The sequence below is a fragment of the Mesocricetus auratus genome, unplaced genomic scaffold, assembly GCF_017639785.1.
Source record: "Mesocricetus auratus isolate SY011 unplaced genomic scaffold, BCM_Maur_2.0 Super-Scaffold_100004, whole genome shotgun sequence".
In the NCBI taxonomy this organism is placed as follows: domain Eukaryota; kingdom Metazoa; phylum Chordata; class Mammalia; order Rodentia; family Cricetidae; genus Mesocricetus; species Mesocricetus auratus.
The window spans coordinates 23,871,013-23,888,125 of NW_024429189.1; the positions used below are offsets into that span (position 1 = coordinate 23,871,013).

The 17,113-nt window shown below is 35.9% G+C and overlaps 1 protein-coding gene across 4 annotated transcripts in view; it reads left to right on the plus strand.

Annotated features, from left to right (window-relative positions):
* The window catches only part of Galnt13 (polypeptide N-acetylgalactosaminyltransferase 13), a 611,901-nt gene that overhangs the window by 255,901 nt on the left and 338,887 nt on the right, over positions 1–17,113 (plus strand). The gene's annotated exons all lie outside the window — the stretch shown is intronic.

Genomic DNA, 17,113 nt, shown 5'->3' on the forward strand with positions numbered 1-17,113 from the left:
AATGAGTTTAGTTTCCTCAGTCCAGTCTTCCAGAACAAATACAAAACTGATTTCTTTAGGAGGTTTAAGGAGAAACTGACCAGTGGAGCAGACCTACAAGATGGCTTCTAAGCTTGTCACATAGTATTAACTAATAACTTCCAAGCACCCAATGATCTCCAGCAGAAACTTCCTCTATCTGGTACTCTCTGGATTTCATAATCAATTGGAAACCTTGCCCCCTGTGGAGTTTGACCCAGGAGTGTCCTTCATAGTGAGTCCAATAATAGCCTCTCTCTTCGTGTGAATTTCATCGCAGCTGGGAGTCCATGTCCAGGTTTAATTTCATCTCTTTAGTATTTAATGCCATTTGGTAACTGTCCTGCTGGATCTCTCCTCATGCTACCAAAAGATCCAGAATAGCCTTTAAATAATTCACTAAAAGGAATCATAATTACATATGGGCATTTTATTCTGGTAAATTAGATTCCAACAATTGCAATACCAAACAAAAAAGGGATCTAAATTTAAGTAAAATTTCAATCACATTTAAAAATGAAATTTAACTCAATGTTTATTCATTTCCATTATAAAACTTATTTTACATGCATTTCAGCCATACACTTAAGCTGTAAAATATTGTGCGGTTAGTTGCCAAACTCTGAAAATTATATAACAAGCTAAGGTATGAACAAAAGGAAACAGGGAAGAAAGAAATTCATAATACAAAATAAAGACTTTGACACAAAAAAGTAGGGTAATTTCCAGTATTATTGATGTTTTAGAGAATGTGGAAGTAATCTGAAATCTCAAAAAAAATTTTTCAACTGTTAATTGACATGATTTTTTCTGTTCCTTTTGTATCTATTTGTTGGCACAATGCCAGCATCAACCTAAATGGACAGAAACTTAAAGTAATTCCACTGCAATCAGCAACAAGACAAGTTATCCGTACTTTCTAAATCTATTTGATATAGTACTTGAAGTCATAACTACAAGAATATGGCAACTGAAGGATATAAATAGCAAAAGAAGTCAAACTATACTTATTTGCAGATTATAGATAAATACCCCTTAATGCCCTCCCCAAAACTTCTACAACCATTGAACACTTTCAGCAAAGTAGCAGGATACAAAATTAACATGCAAAAATCAGCAGCCTTCATACATACAAATGACAAATGGACTCCGAGAAAGGAATTAGGAGAAAACCGATTTCACAATAGCATCAAAACAAACAAGCAAACAAAAACACCTCAGGATAATGAGAATCAAGCAACTGGAGGACTTGTAAAAATTTTAAGATTTGGGAAAGTAAGTGAAGAATATATCAGAGTATGAAAAAACCTCTTATACTAATCGATGGGTAGGGTTAATATACTGAAAATGACTATCCTACAAAAGCAACCTAATGATTTAAGGAAATCCCCTTCCCAAATTCCAACATAAGTGTTCACAAAAATTGAAAGGACAGTGTTCATCTTCATATGGAAACAATCCTAAATAATTAAAGAAATGCTGGAAGTATCAGCATCTTCAAGCTCAATTTGTGCTTCAGAGCTATAATGGTAACACTGCATGGTGTTGATATAAAAACCAAACTTACATAAAAACCAGACTTGTGGATGAACGGAGTTGAATTGAATACTGAGACATTAATCAACACACATATGGACACTTATTTTTGATGAAGATCAAAAGTACACACTGGAAAAATGACAGCATCTTCAATGAATTGTGTTATTCAAATGTGATGGCTTCATGGATAAAAATGCAAATGCTTACATATTTATCACCTTGTACAAATTAGAGTTCCACATGGATCAAAACCCTAAACACAAAGCCAGGAAAAATGAATCTGATAGAAGAGAAAGATAATATTCTTGAATTCATTGGCACAGTAAAAGACCTTCAGAACAGGGCATAGATAACAGCCACCAAGGAAACAAATAACCCTATTAAGTGAGGTACCAAGATAAACAGAGACATATCATACAATGAAATACAAATAGATGAGAACATGAAAGAAATGATCAACCTACTTGGTGATCAGGGAAATGCAAGTCAGAAATACTTTGAGATTCTATCACATCTGACAGAATAGCCAAGATCAATAACACAAATGACAGTTGATGCTAAAAAGGATGTGACAAAAAGGGAACACTTATTCGTTATTGTGCAAACTTGTGGCCACGATGGAAATCTGTATGGCAGTTTCTCAGTAATCAGGGTATATATCTATCACAAGACCTAAATTTATGAGGTTTGGGACTATTCCCAAAGGATTCTATATCCTACTACAGCAACACTTGTTCATCAGTGTTCATTGTTTCTCTATTTATAATATCCAGAAATTGAAAAAGACCTAAATGTTTATCAATAGAAGAATGGACTGGAAATTCTGGTACACTTACCCAACCAAATATTACTTAGCTTTGAGAAAAACAAAATCATGAAATTTTAGATAAATGAATGAAACTAGAAAAAAATCATCCTGAGACTACCCAGAACCAAAACAAAAATATGGAATGTATTCTCTCATATATGGATGTCATATTTTAAGTATTTAATAGACGTAATACAATCCATGTAGCACAAATGGTAGGTATGGAATAAAGTATTGGGGTCAGGGAAAGTCATCTGAAGGAAGGAAAATAGAATATATAGTTATAGAGGGAATGATAGGAGACAGGAAAGGAAAAATTATATGGAGAGGGATAGGGAAGAATGAAGTAAGGGAAGGAGTATAGGGAGGCAAAACTAACCCTAAGGACAGTTTGATGGTTCACACAGAAACCTACTACAATAAAAGCTACTTCAAATGTATACACATATAAATGAAACCTAAATTGGAATCACCAGAAAAACAGGGGAAGTAAAGTCCCAACAAGACATATCTCAACATATCTCTCCACAAAGTGAAACCTACAGTGCCAGAAATGGGTTGTGTCTACTGAGTTGTTGTTCAAAGGACCCCCATGGGAACCCTCAAACATCTCAAGTCCATTGAGATGTAACTAGGGCTAGTGGTTGATCTCTACAACCTGATGGTAAGGTCTGTTTTGGAAAATAAAAAGTACAAGTGTCCTTGAAGACAGAGAAATTCTGCTTTTGCCAAACTAGAGCCTTCAACCCTACTGACTAGTATTCACAACACTAGAAAGTACATTGAGTGTGACCAGAAAAGAAAGGTAAACATTGATGATACAGTGATACAATGGTGGCAAAAAAAAGTTGTGGAAGTAATCACCCAGTCACTCTGTAATTGGATATAAGACCTACTCCATGGAAAAGAACCCATGACTGTCAACTGTATTAGTAACCGAGATTCTGATACTAGATAGGCTGTAGATAGGGAAAAGAAGATATTACTGTTTTGCTAAAGGAATGTAGCAGTAAAATAACTACTAATGATATTCTTTTACACTTGCATATCAGTGTCTTTCTCAGCCCTCATCATGGAGACTTCTTCTTATAATAGATGGAAAGATATACAGAGACTGAAAATGGAGCAGTGTGCAGAGAGTAAAAGACCTTGGAACAACTCAATCCTAAATGAGATGTCTTCAAATAAATTTTCTCAGGGTTCTATGAATCATGCTGAAAATGAGACAGTAAGATTCTAAGAGCCAGTGGTGAAGGAAGACACAAAGAAACAGTAACATGCAGACACAACATAAGTGAAACAAATATAAACTCACAGAGACAATGGTAGCATGAAGAGGGTCAGCAGAGGTAAAGCCAGATGGGGTGCCAGAGCTGACTGAGGAAATAGACACAAGCTCTCATGCTTAATTGAGTATTTATCTCCAACTGAGAATGACATACTTGAATACACACACACACACACACACACACACACACACACACACAGTTTTCTCTAATGGACTCTAACTGGATAATGAAACCATGCTTAAGGGAATGCCCTGTGCACAACCATAGAAAGCCAAACAAAACAACTCGATGGCGTTTTTTGGAGGTTTTTATTTTGTTTTGTTTTATGTTGTTTTGTTTTGGCTGAGGCTCATAATGCTGTGCTTGGGCATTTTTTATTATTTATTTTTAAGTTTAAATTTAATAGAAGCAGAAAACAGTGGAAGAAAGTCTTCCTGGATGGGCAGGTCCTTCTTCTTTTTTTCTTATATCTCTCTATATGTAGAACATCATATATATGTAGAACGTCATAGGATATGCCCTATTAAAATGCACGTGTGATACTTTTGTACTTTCATTTTTTCGGGAGACTTAGAAGCATCAGGGCTAATCTTGATTAAACGTGTCTTTTATTTATTTATCATTTATTTTTACGTTTAAATTTAGATTAGAAACAAGGTTGCTTCACAAGTCAGTTCCAGGTCCCTCTCCCTTTCCCTCTCCTCCTGCCATGCCCTCCCCCAATCCCTCCCAATATCCCCTCATTTCCCCAGGGAGGGTGAGGCCCTCCATGGGGGTGTCCATAGTCTGTCATTTCATCCAGGGCAGAGCCTAGACCCTCCCCCAAGAGTTCATGGTGAGAGTGCATCTCACATTGTTGGATGGGAGTCCAAAGTCCATGCGTATACTTGGGATGAATACTGATCTACTGCGCTTGGGCATATTTTTAACCCTACTGTTATTTTAATTATATGTTGGAGTTTCAGGTTGTGTTTTTTATGTTTTTTTTGTATAAAAATATATGTATCTGGATAATGTTTCTCATGCCTTCTATTTTCCTGTTTACTTCTTTGTTTTGCTTCATTCTAGTATGTCCATTCATTTGTCTCGTTTTTTCTCTGTATTAGCTTATATTTTGTTTGGGTTTTTTTTTGGTTTTTTGAGACAGGGTTTCTCTGTATTGCTTTGGAGGCTGTCCTGGAACTCACTCTGTAGACCAGGCTGGCCTAGAACTCACAGAGATCCGCCTGCCTCTGTCTCCCGAGTGCTGGGATGCATGCACCAACGCCTAGGTAGCTTATTAGTTTTAAGGAACATACTTCATTATTATTAATAATGATAATGTGTAGTGGAAAGGAGGTAAATTTAAGCAGGATAGGCTTAAGTTCTCTCAAGTTTTAAATATTTCCTAAATAAAGGAATATCTAGAAACACTGAGATGTTTGGTGCAACAGCACTACATAGACAATTACTATCTTTCCAAGAGCTGAGAGGACACCCTTATGATTCAATGCCAAGTTTGCTCTGCTAAGAATTTGACTTATGACCATGTGATACACATAAATTATGGCATGCCTTTAATTCTAGCACTCAGGAAGCAGAAGCAGACTGATCTCTAGCTTTGGAGCTTTTCCAGTCTATATATTGAGTTGTAGGCCAATCAGAACTACAGAGCAAGACCCTGTTTTAAAAACAAACAGATAAAAAGAAAAAAAAAGATGATTTGTATTGGCTAGGCCTCCAAAGTTTAATGACACAAATTTATTCAGTAATTAATTATTGAAGGTGACAGTGATACTGTATCTTCATGTCTTTTCTCTTCTATTTCTGTAGTCATTTCTGCATAGGGACAGGTACTGTGCAAGTTCTCCTCATTCATATTCTTTGCATGAACAGCTGCAAAAGATCTAGCAGCAGCCTGCTGCAGGCGTATTAGAACTAAATGGAAAAGGGAGGTAGCTCTTTTCTCCTGACCTGCCAGCCTCCACTGCTAGTAGCCCAAATCACCAGTCTATATCAACATGGTTGTGACAATGTTAGCATTTGACACATTAGCTAGGGACTGTATAGTTGAGTTAGAAGAGAGTGTGGAAAGAATGTCTAAAACACAAAAAGCTGCTCAGCAAGCAAACACTGAACAATGAACGTGGCTTTCCTCTCTTCAGCTTCATTTCTAGTTAGTTGCCAAATCGTTTTAAGTCCTTAAAGTATATGCTATTCAAGTACTCCTGTCTTTTCCAATTCCATTGTCTCTGTCATTGGCTGTGTGAAATGTGCAGTAGGTTTTCGATTTGTCTGCCTGCTACCGACTTTATGATTAACTTTCATCCTGTTTAACAAACCTTGATTTCTGTCACAAGTCTAAGAGAAGTTTGTTCTCACTTTCAGTTTGATCTCAAAGATCCTTTCACATCTTTTTCTATGATTCTGATCCAAGCATGGAAATATCCTTTAGAAGTCATTAGACTATGGTAGTCTATCTACAGCTTCTCTGACAAAAGGGTCATTATGAAGTCAGACCAAACCTGCTGGATTTATTTAGAAAGCACACTCAATTAATGCAGGTTTTCATAACCTCTTGACCATTCTGTTCCCTTTGTAAGAATTACCTTACTTACAAAATCCAGATGGTTCAACACTAAACACATTTATGTCCCCCCAAACCATCTCCTATTCTTGAATATTTCACTTTTTTATATTCATTTTACATGTGTGTTTGTTTGTGTGTGTTGGGGGGTCAAAAAACAACTTGAAGCATATTCAGTTCTCTTCTACCATTTTCCCCCTGAAGATCAAACAAAATTCCTCAGGATTGACAGCCAACATCTTTACCTGCTTAACCTTCTTGCTGGTCTTCTCCGCTATTTTCTAGCTGATGATATAGTTTGGATCCTCAATATCCCCCATGATTTACAACTCAAGATTTGGTCCATAACTGTGGATACACTAGGGAAGGTGCTAGGAAAATTAGGGTGTAGGATCTTCTTGAAGGTAACACTACAAGGCCTTTGAAAACATATGCATTCCCTTGACAATTCCTGTCTCTCACCTGCCTGATTACCATGAGGTGAACAATTATTCTCCACTATACTCACATTACTATGATGTTCTGCCTCAGAATAGGCCCATAAATAGCAAAATGATAACTGCTTAAAACTTCTGATGTTGTTTATCTCTGATATTTTCTCATTGTCACAAATCTCAGTAACTCCAACCTCTTTCAACTCTAAGTCTTGTGGACTGTAGCAGCCCAACATGCTGTTCAAGCCTATGATGGCAGACATTAAACAAGTTAATAGAATTCATTTATTTTTTTAAATTTCCTTGCCTGAGTATGCATTAGAGACTAGGTTTTGTCTCTTCTTTCTAAGTAGATAGTTAATTTTCAGTGGTTTTAGTCTACAGGTAGAAAGGAAATAAAGAACAAATGAATCTTCACTTTTTGTAATTCTATTTTTCTGTAATGGTTGATTTTATAAGAAATTACAAAAATTGGAAACTTACATTTGTGACAGCTTCTTGGTGATGCTGAAATTACACCTCAAAAAGGATAAGAAGTATTTTGTAAGTGAGAAAGCTGGATATGAACATCCAGGATGCTATTTCACCAGAAAGAAGACTGAAGCAGAAGAGTGATAATAAATTCAATTCAAGAAATACTGCACAATGAACATAAAGCTACCCTGGAGTGTACAACAATACACTGTTTCAAAATAAAGAAAGAAAAAGAAATGTCAGAAAAAAGAAAGAAAGAAGGAAAGAAAGAAAGAGGGAAGGAGGGAAAGAAGGAGGGAAGAAGAGAAGGAAGCAAGAAAGGAAGGAAAGAAGGAAGGAAGAAGGAAGTGGAAAGGAGATAGAAAAAGCAGAAAAGGGAAACCAACAATAAAGTAACAAAATAGGGCCAGGCTCTATCTGCTTTAAAAGGGATTTACTTTTGCAAGGTTATGCGGTTGATTGCTGATGAATTTTACTATCATTTATTGAAAAATAGAATATATGATATTTGCTCACTTCAATAAAAACCATGAAGAAACTCTAGGCACAAACATGTTCCCATCTGTGCAGGCATCCAGGGAACCCAGAAGAAGGCATTAGGCCTGATGGGGCAGTTATGGGCAGTTGTTTTCAGCTTCGTGGGAGTTGGAAACCAAATTCAGGTCCTTGGGAACAGAAGCAAGTGCTTTTAACTGCCAAGCCACACTTCTTGTCCTAGCTGATAGCTTTTAAGGGCTTTTCCTCTCATGTATACCTAAGAAATTTCAACTGCAATCTCCCACCCAAGAAAAGCAGCTTTTGATGAAAAGATATTTACATGTCAGAATTACTGGTTTGAGAATCACTTTCCCTAAATATCTATGAAAGTGTGGTCTCAGCTAACTCTGATGCAATTGTGCTTGTTACTGGAATACATATACACTTGGTGCTTTAGGAGGCAAGTGTTTTGGACAGACATTTTGCAGCAGCTGACATCAAGTGCCTTTTACTATGTGGTTGACTTGAAAATAGACTCCAGACTACACTGTCGAATTTACAGAAATGTGTTGCTGACGTTGTAATGCAACTCACATACTTAGAGTGAATACAAGTTTATGAAGGTGCCATCAAGTTGTTTAATCCAACCCAAACACCACATTATACAGATGGCGGTGAAGGAATTACTGCCTGAAAAATAATCTGTGACATCTGTGGCTTTCTCATAATCATTTTGAGTTTTGTGGCTTTTGTTCATTGATTCTTAAGCTGTTTCAAAATCAGTTCCAGGCTCATAACAACATTGAAACTGGTTTACTGAACAGTAAAAGTAAAAACTGCACATAATATTCTTCTTTAATTTTCAATTACACTATCATAACTGGTATGTTAGATACATTTGGTTAGTTCATTTTCTTTACTTGAATTTTAGTTTTTTTGTGGGAGGTAGTAGTCACGAAAGCAGTCTTAATTATAATATTGCTCTTGTACAATTATTTAATTACTTTGTGTGTTTTCATGGATATGTGTACCAAGGCATGTGTGAGGATGTCAGAGTATGACTCGCAGATGCACATTCTCTCCCCTCACCATGTAATTTCTGCAGGATGGATACAGGTCTTAAAACTTGATGCTAAATATCTTCTTTCTCCTAAGACTCCTTGCTAGATTATCATATTATTTTAGAAATCACCTTTATAGCTTCTGATCTCAGCCTTTGTTTAAAAACGTAAACAATCTATTTAAAAGATGATTTGAATCCCCTAACTACATGTACATATGCTAAAATTTCACTACCCCAACTAACCTTAGTTAATATTTTTCTTTTCGTTATAGTAAACCTCTATTTCTGAACCCATGTCCACATATTGGTACTTTTCTAATTGCATACCTAAATGAGAGAAAAAATCATCTATGTGCTACAAACACATATTGAATGGTTTGGTTAGTTTTAAACACTCTCTGTACTTATTTTCATAGTTACTGTACATTTTCATCTGTGTGTTAATCATCAAAAGCTTTAAATTGATACTGCTTTGGGCAGTAGGTTTTAAGACTAGAATCCAAATTAAAGGGGAATTAACAACCTATGAAAGTAATCCTTAAATAAAATATACTGTCCTTGAAGAAAACTACTCCAAAGCCTTGGTACCAATAAGTCATTCTTGTATATGTCATGTTTACAGGGCTTCTTCTATTTATACAATAAAATCCTAGAGAGTTCCTAGTAAAATAATAATCCCTAGCATTTTATTACTCAGTTTAAATTTAATAAATGCTTTTCTACAGCTTGTAATTAAAATTTCAAGAAAAACCAGCATCATTCATTTTTTTCCAAAGCAGCAGACTTCCATGAAATATAGCATTTCAAGATGTAACACAGCAGTCCTTAAGTAGTCACTAGATTTCAGATGTGAAGACGACAATTTTTCATTTGGTTTAGGATACTTACAAGTTACAGTTTTGTGTTTCTTAAGGATCTTTATAACATTTTCTTTTACTTCAGATAGTTTATTACATTGAAGTGCTTATTAATATTTCAAACTTTTCTGAGTTTCTCCATATCCAAAATTAATATTAGTATCCAAGTATAACATTAATGTCAATTTCCATTAATTCAAAGACTGTTATTTTTTATTCTTATATGACTATCATCAATATAAACTATCTCTTTTAGAATCTCTGTTAGCCTTAGAATTTAATAACAATAGTCACAAAGAATCTTTATATTTTTTATTCTATATTACTAACCATCTTTTTAAATATGGGATTGTAATAATAGTTGTATTATAATAGTAATAATAATGAGAATAATAATTGTCACATAATTGAAATACTGACTGATTCTTAGAGAACTGTTAGGGAAGACAGACATTACCCCAGTGCTCTCATATGCTTGGCCTTACCCATGGTTGTTTATTGTATTAAAACTGAAATTGAACTAGAGGAAACTAGATTTCAGTGAAATATTCTGGCATCTTCTCAACATTCTTTAAGATTAAAAAGGTTAATTTTTCAAGCAGTGTGTATTAATCATGGTAGTTCCATTCCCATTAGTTTACCATTAGGACTAAATAGAAATAAAAGTCTAGACAGAACACTAGTGTTGACCCTGAAGGTTTAAGAGCAACAAAACTGACCCTGCCCCCCAACTCTACCTTGTAGTGCCATGGGTGAAGGAAATATGCCCTGTCCCCTCTGCCCCTTGCTACCTGCTACACACAAGAGAGCTGGCCCCCAGGCCTATGAGAGCTAGAGAACTAACTAGGCCCCTCACCAGCAACAACACCCAGGAGAGCACAGACCCTGTACCCTGACTGGGTAGCACACTGGAGCTGACTCTGTAGGCAGGATGCAGGTGAGCCAGTCCTGAGAGCATGATGGCAGGGGAAATAATGGTCCCATGTCCCCTATGCCATCCTCCCAGCCTTGTATAACCCATACAGTAATCACAAGAGAGAACCCTGAATCTCACCTAGACAAAACAGGAGAGCTGGTCCTGGTTGTGAGTGTGGGATACTCAGATCTGAGGACCTGAAATCAGGAGAACTGTCTCTGCTCCTTGCTAAGGGTTGTGTTGGGTGAACTAGAAGAGGCAATTCTAGAAATTTCTCCAAGTAGTGACCATGAGGGAAAGCTGACAGGCTAAAAAACTCAGCTACCACGCAGGCCCAAAACCAGGGCTATGAGTTGGCCCCTTCTAATATCCACCCCATCTATGTTGGACCATGTGAAGGAGATGAGCCTACAGATCCAAAACTGAAGGATCTCCATGATAGCACAAATGGAGTCCTAGTAACATCCCTTTATTGGTTATTGGTTGCATAGCAAAAGCCAGAGGCCCTTGAGCCAAACCAATGACTAATGACAATGAACACTTACAAATAAAGATGAATATAATAAAGGGTAAATTGTGAGACTCAAGGGACAACACAACAGTTTCCACCACAAATTCTTTTAACTGCCTTTTCTTGCTTTAGTTTTGTTTTTTTGATTTTTGGTTTTTCTTTTAAATTTGTTTTAGTTTCAGGTGGGAGGGGATGGGAAAATAAGTGATTTTAGAATGGATGATGTGAAATCTACCAAGAATCAATAAAAGTAAAAAATAATAAGATGACAAAAATTAGTGTATGATGTCAACTTAGTGATATGAAATTTGTCTTAATAGTATTTGTAGTTTTGTGTTGCTCAGAACATTGTCTTGGATACCTTCATGGACTACAATTATGAGAAACTACCATGCTCACATCAAGAATGGTGATTACTGAGTCAATGATGCATGCTGTATGACAAAGATGGGATAAATCTGTTTTTCTCAAATTGAAACTCTAGACTGGACATCTTACACTTTAGGTCAAATATTTGGTTTAAAGTTATTTCAAGTTAAATTGCAAATTAGTTTAAATACACAAATGCATAAATTTTATATTTCACTAACTTCTTAGTTAACTATTCTCCAGATTTTTTTAAATAGATGAGTGCATGAATAAGGAAACCTCAAAAGAAAAGATCCAGACATGTTTAGAAGTCCTGAATGAATCAATAATGAGGGGACACCACAGGGACAATCATGTTAGCCTCATGAGGATGTTTGGGCAGTTCTCTCTTCAATATGCATTTTGAGATTAATTACTGCACTGGTGCATTTATAAACACATAAATTTAACCAATATAATATTTGTAATTGCTGTACTTCATGAACCACAAAGGGTTCTAAGCACTCATGATCTCACGCAGAGAAAACTTTTGGGTCTGGACATGAAGCTTAGCTTGGTGATAGAGCATTTGCCCAGCAAGCACCAGGTGCTTCTTGGATACAGTAAAGAAGTTTAAACTATTTACAGTACACAGGAAAGACAATAAAATGCCAACTTTACCATTGTACATAAGATAGAATTGAAATGCTGTTTTTCTATGACTTTATAAAAGCTTCTTTTGATTATAAGCGATACAATGTAGGTAACACTGGTTGACTAGAAAGGAATAAGTAATACAGAGTCTTCATCCTGTTCTTGTTGGTATGAATTCCCTAGTGGTTTCACAGAAAAAAAGTTTTGATGCAATTGGGAGCAAGATATTCGCTTCTTTGTGTCATTTTTTGTTCTCTCTACATTGGCCTCATTAGGTCTGCAATATTCCACATATTCCCAAATCGTCAAATATGGCCTCTCAAATTGTTATCAGAAGTCACCCCTCTCCTGGTGGAACATCTGGAAATCACATGAAAGGGATTTGTTTTTCATTCTGATGAATACTCTGGTCACAGAAAGTTGTATTACTTCCCACTTTAACTATATACACAGAGTATGAGCTCCACACAATCATCAAAGCAATATTTGTCATTCTCAGAAAAGAAAAGGTTATTGGCCAGACCAAAGAAAACAAGGCTGGCACCACAGAGACTCATTTTTACAAGAAAATCTTAATTAGGTCTATTAGAACTTCTTGTAAATTAGACTCATACAATGTATCCATGTTGAATAAAAATAAAATCCATTACTGGGACAGTTGCCAGATGCTTAAAGCAAGATACAAAAAGATGCTATGATTGTGAGCCCAGCTGAAGGTTACATTCAAATTAGTTAGCATTTGTTAATATGAAAGCAAAAAAGATAAGCATATTAATCTTCTAACTCCAAATAGTACTTTATAAGTAACAATCTGTGTTCAAATTAGTTGTTGTATGTGCTAGTAGTTTTTATGTAACAAATGGAGTGTGGTTTGACTACTTATTTTGTTTATTATCATATGCTAGAAATGAAGCTAACCTACATGAAAATATATATGAAATTTCACTTTTACAATAAAAAGCAATTTGCAATGCTCAAATTCAGCCCCTTATTGTTTCCACATTTTACTATATGGAAAATACTTTAAGCCTCTTACTAATTGTAATTGTTTAAAATGAATATGAACAGTTTCTTACTATGAAAAACAAATCTAGAGATACTGTCTAATAGTTTCTTTTTAACGTAATGACACACAAATTTGAAAACTGGCTAGTCATTTTTATTTCTACAGCATTATTTTCTGCTCTAAAAGCTAGCATATAGCTAAAAAAAAAAGTACATATGAATACACACAGTTTCTGTCCCATTTGGTCACACAGCTGCTTTGCCCCAAATAAGCACATAGAAACTTTCATTAATTATTAACTGTTGGGCCAATATCTTTGGCTTCTTGTTTGCTAGCTCTCTCTTAAGTATTAACCCATTTCTATTAATCTAAATATTTCCATGTGGTCTTATCCTACTGCAGAAGGGTCTGGACTGCCACTCCTTCTAGAACTACATGGCTTCTCTCTGGCAGCTTCTATCCCCATCTTCTCCCAAGAATTCTCTTTGTCTGGTAGCCCCGTCTCTACATATGTAATACTGTCTTAATCATAAACACAATATTTAAAACTGAAAACTGGATAATGGGATTGGCCAAGTAGTTATGTCTCCATGAATACATATGTTGAAGACCATCTCAATACTGTCATGGTATTTAGAGCTAGAGTTTTAGACAGAAGATACTGTTGTGGGATGAGTACCCTAGAGGACCTATGAAGCTCAGTCACTCTCTTTCAACCTTCCCCAGCGGGAAGGACATGTGTGTATGCAGCAGGAAGTGGACTTCTATAAGCCAGGGAGCTTCCTCACCTGGATCATATCCTGTTGGTGTCCTGCTCCTTGACAGTCAATTTCTACAACTATGGCAATATTACTCTGTTGTTTAGATTATTTTGGATGTCCATGTTAAGATAAATGAAATTCGAAGTTGATCCAGGAAATCAGATTGCATTAAAATAGTAAATGTACTAGTCCCAATGATCTACATATAGCACAACTACATTTAGTTCTGTCCTCTATCAGACAAAGACAGAGTCAGGAAGAATTCTGAATGAGAAGTCCAACTAACAAGCATTGGTAAAACTTATCTCTAGAGAAAATAAAACATCTCAGATAGAATAAGACATATTTACCAATAACAGCAATACTACCTGCATTCTACTATAAGACCTTTAATATATAAAATGCCAGTGATTATGAAATCATAAAAAGCATGAATTTGAAATATTTTAAAGCAGAAATGTCACATGATAACAATACACATTATTGCTGTCTTCTGTGCACTTCTTTTCAGCATTTTGTTCGCAATGAAATAGGCCCCAGTGCTCCTTAGAGGAATGCTTGCTTGCAGCCAGGCCCATGATGTGAAAGGACTGTAACTCAATTTTCTGATTTAATAGTGGGGGCCTATTCAAGCATGAAATTGCCTCCTTCATGTAGAGCAATACCCTTTGCCTGTCAACTGAAGGCTCAAAAGCTTGATGTCTACTGTGATTACCACTGTTGACCCAGCCAATCGTTGCTGGAATCAGAGTTAAGCTTCTCCATATGACCCACTGAAGATCCATCTCTCCAAACAGTCAAAGGTGAAAGTGGATTTGTGGCTCTTCTTAAAATCTCAGCCCTGTATGCTCATATTCTGGGTTGCTAACAAATTATAGTAAAGTGGAAAATAGTGTGTCTTTTCATTAGCATAAACAAGTGTCTTTCAAGGAAACATCTACTGAGTTTAAGAATTAAATAGGGAAAAAGCCACCTCTGCTGTGTCTGGGGCCATTCAAGAAACAATGGAAAAGATTTTTTCCTCATTAATTTAGTCAAACACTGTGGTGTTGGTTGTTTGCATTGCAAACTTTGAGGTCTGAATATGAGTAGTACAGACTCTATGGTAGTGATGTAATGCAAGCTACCATTCAGGATGGTTGGGTAGTTGTGTGATTTTTTTCTTCTTTCATTTCTTCTTTTCAGTTTTAAAAACTAAAAAGAAAGAGGTGAAACTAATATTGGCTGTATATATAGCAATGTATATATAGTTTTTATAATTATGTAATATAGCATATTATAGTTTATTGAATATATTAATGTTCATTTCAACACTGAAGATATATTTTCTATAAATTTCATTTTTCAATTCTCAAAATTAAAATATAATTACATCATTTCCCACTCTTTATTTTTTTCACTGTCCACGTTGTTTTCTGTTTTTATAATTTTAAATTAATTTTTATTTAAATTTAAATCAATCTTATTTTAAATGTCAATCCCAGTTTCCTCTCCCTCCTATCCTCCCATTCTCCCCACCAGCCCCTAATCCCACCTGCATCCACTCGTCAGGGAGGGTGAGGCCTCCCATGTCCCCCTTTCCCTTTTTGATCCAACCTTTCCCATATACCTTCCTTGCCTGGTAGCTGCCAGTTACCAAATAACTGACACAGATACTTAATACTAATTATAGATGTTTGGCCAATAGCTCAGGCTTGTTACTAGCTAATTCTTACATTTAAATTAATATTTCTTATGTATGCTTTGCCATGTGGCCTGGTACCAATTCTCAGTACAACATAATGATCTTGCTTCTCTGCAACTCTGGTGACTACAGAAACATGATTCCACAGCATTTCACTCTTTTGTCCAATTAAAAGGAAGGTTTTATCCTTAACATAATAAAACTGTATACAACAAAAACAGCTATTAAGTGAGAAGTACAGTTACAATATCCAGTCCATTTATATTTGGCAAATTTAGAGAAAATACTCTTATTACCTATCTTTGTGACTCTAAAGTTTTATGCCTAATTTACCTTTTATCATTACCTTTTAACATAACTATGAAAAACTGTAACTAAAACTATCTAGTCTTCAACTCTATCAAAGACTCCAGAAGGGTGAAATGTTACCTAATGACAGGGACACCTTGCTGCCTAGATAGTCATCCTATGTTCTTCTGTGATTCTGGGGCATCTAACTTTGACTTTCAGGCCTGATATATCTGACAAACTTTTCTGAGAAGCAGGGAATTTTGAAGCACTTGTCTTGGCAACAATTTGCAGTCACCATTTTTTGCATCTTGATGGTCCAGTTTGGATAGTATACTGTCAGTAATTGAAGCAAGGGCAGTTGCTTTGTCCACATGGCTAGTTTTTGTTGTTTTTGCTGGTTTTGTCTTTCTTTGTTTGTTTTTAAATTATATTTATCTTTTTAAAGATTTTTTATTTAAATTAGAAACAAGGTTGCTTCACATGTTAATACCAGCTCCCTCTGCCTCCCGTTCCTTCCTCACCCCTCAACCCCCCTAGCCCCCCACAAAAGTAAACTCCAGGTAGAGGTTCTCCGATGCCTATCACCTTTTTTTAAAGTAAATGGATGCTGTAAGGAACAGATATGTCTCACTGTCATGAAAAACCTTAGGTTATTAAATATATTAACTGCCATATTATGTAGGTCTTTGAAGAGTTTGAAGGCCATCTATCTACCTAAATACACGTGTGTATAATGTTGAAAACATACCTAATATGACTTAGCTTGACTATTAGAGATGCCTATTAATTTGCATTTCCTAATTATGCATTTTAAAATGAGCTTCATAGACATAAAACACTAATGAGGACATAGATATACATACAGTCTAACAAAATTAATGTTAAATTTGTATCAATAAAAATCTGTACCAATGTAAAATATTTAAGGCTAGTAGTTGCTTTTTAATTATAATTTTTAAATTTAAAATAGAAACAAGATTATTTCATATATCAATCCCAGCTCCTTCTCCCTCCCTCCAAGCCTCCTCCCACACCCTCCCACTAACTCAAACCTCCCTAACCCCCACTTGTTTCCCCAGGGAGGGTGAGGCCCTCCATGGGGTTATCCATAATCTGTCATGTCATTCAGTGGAGGGCCTAGGCCCTCCCCCAAGAGTTAAGACACTGAGAGAGCATCTCTCATTGTGGGATGAGCACACAAAGTCCATTTGTATGTGAGGGACAAATACTGATAAGTACCCAAGGCCCCATAGATTGCCTAGGCCTCCTTACTGACATCAACATTCAGGGGTTTAGGATCAAACCCATGCTGGATTCCCAGCCATCAGTCTAGGGTTCAAGAGCTCTCCGCTGTTTGTTCTAGTGCCATCCCTTTGGCTGTAAATTTCAAGATTCCCTTGTTTTTTTTCCACTGAAT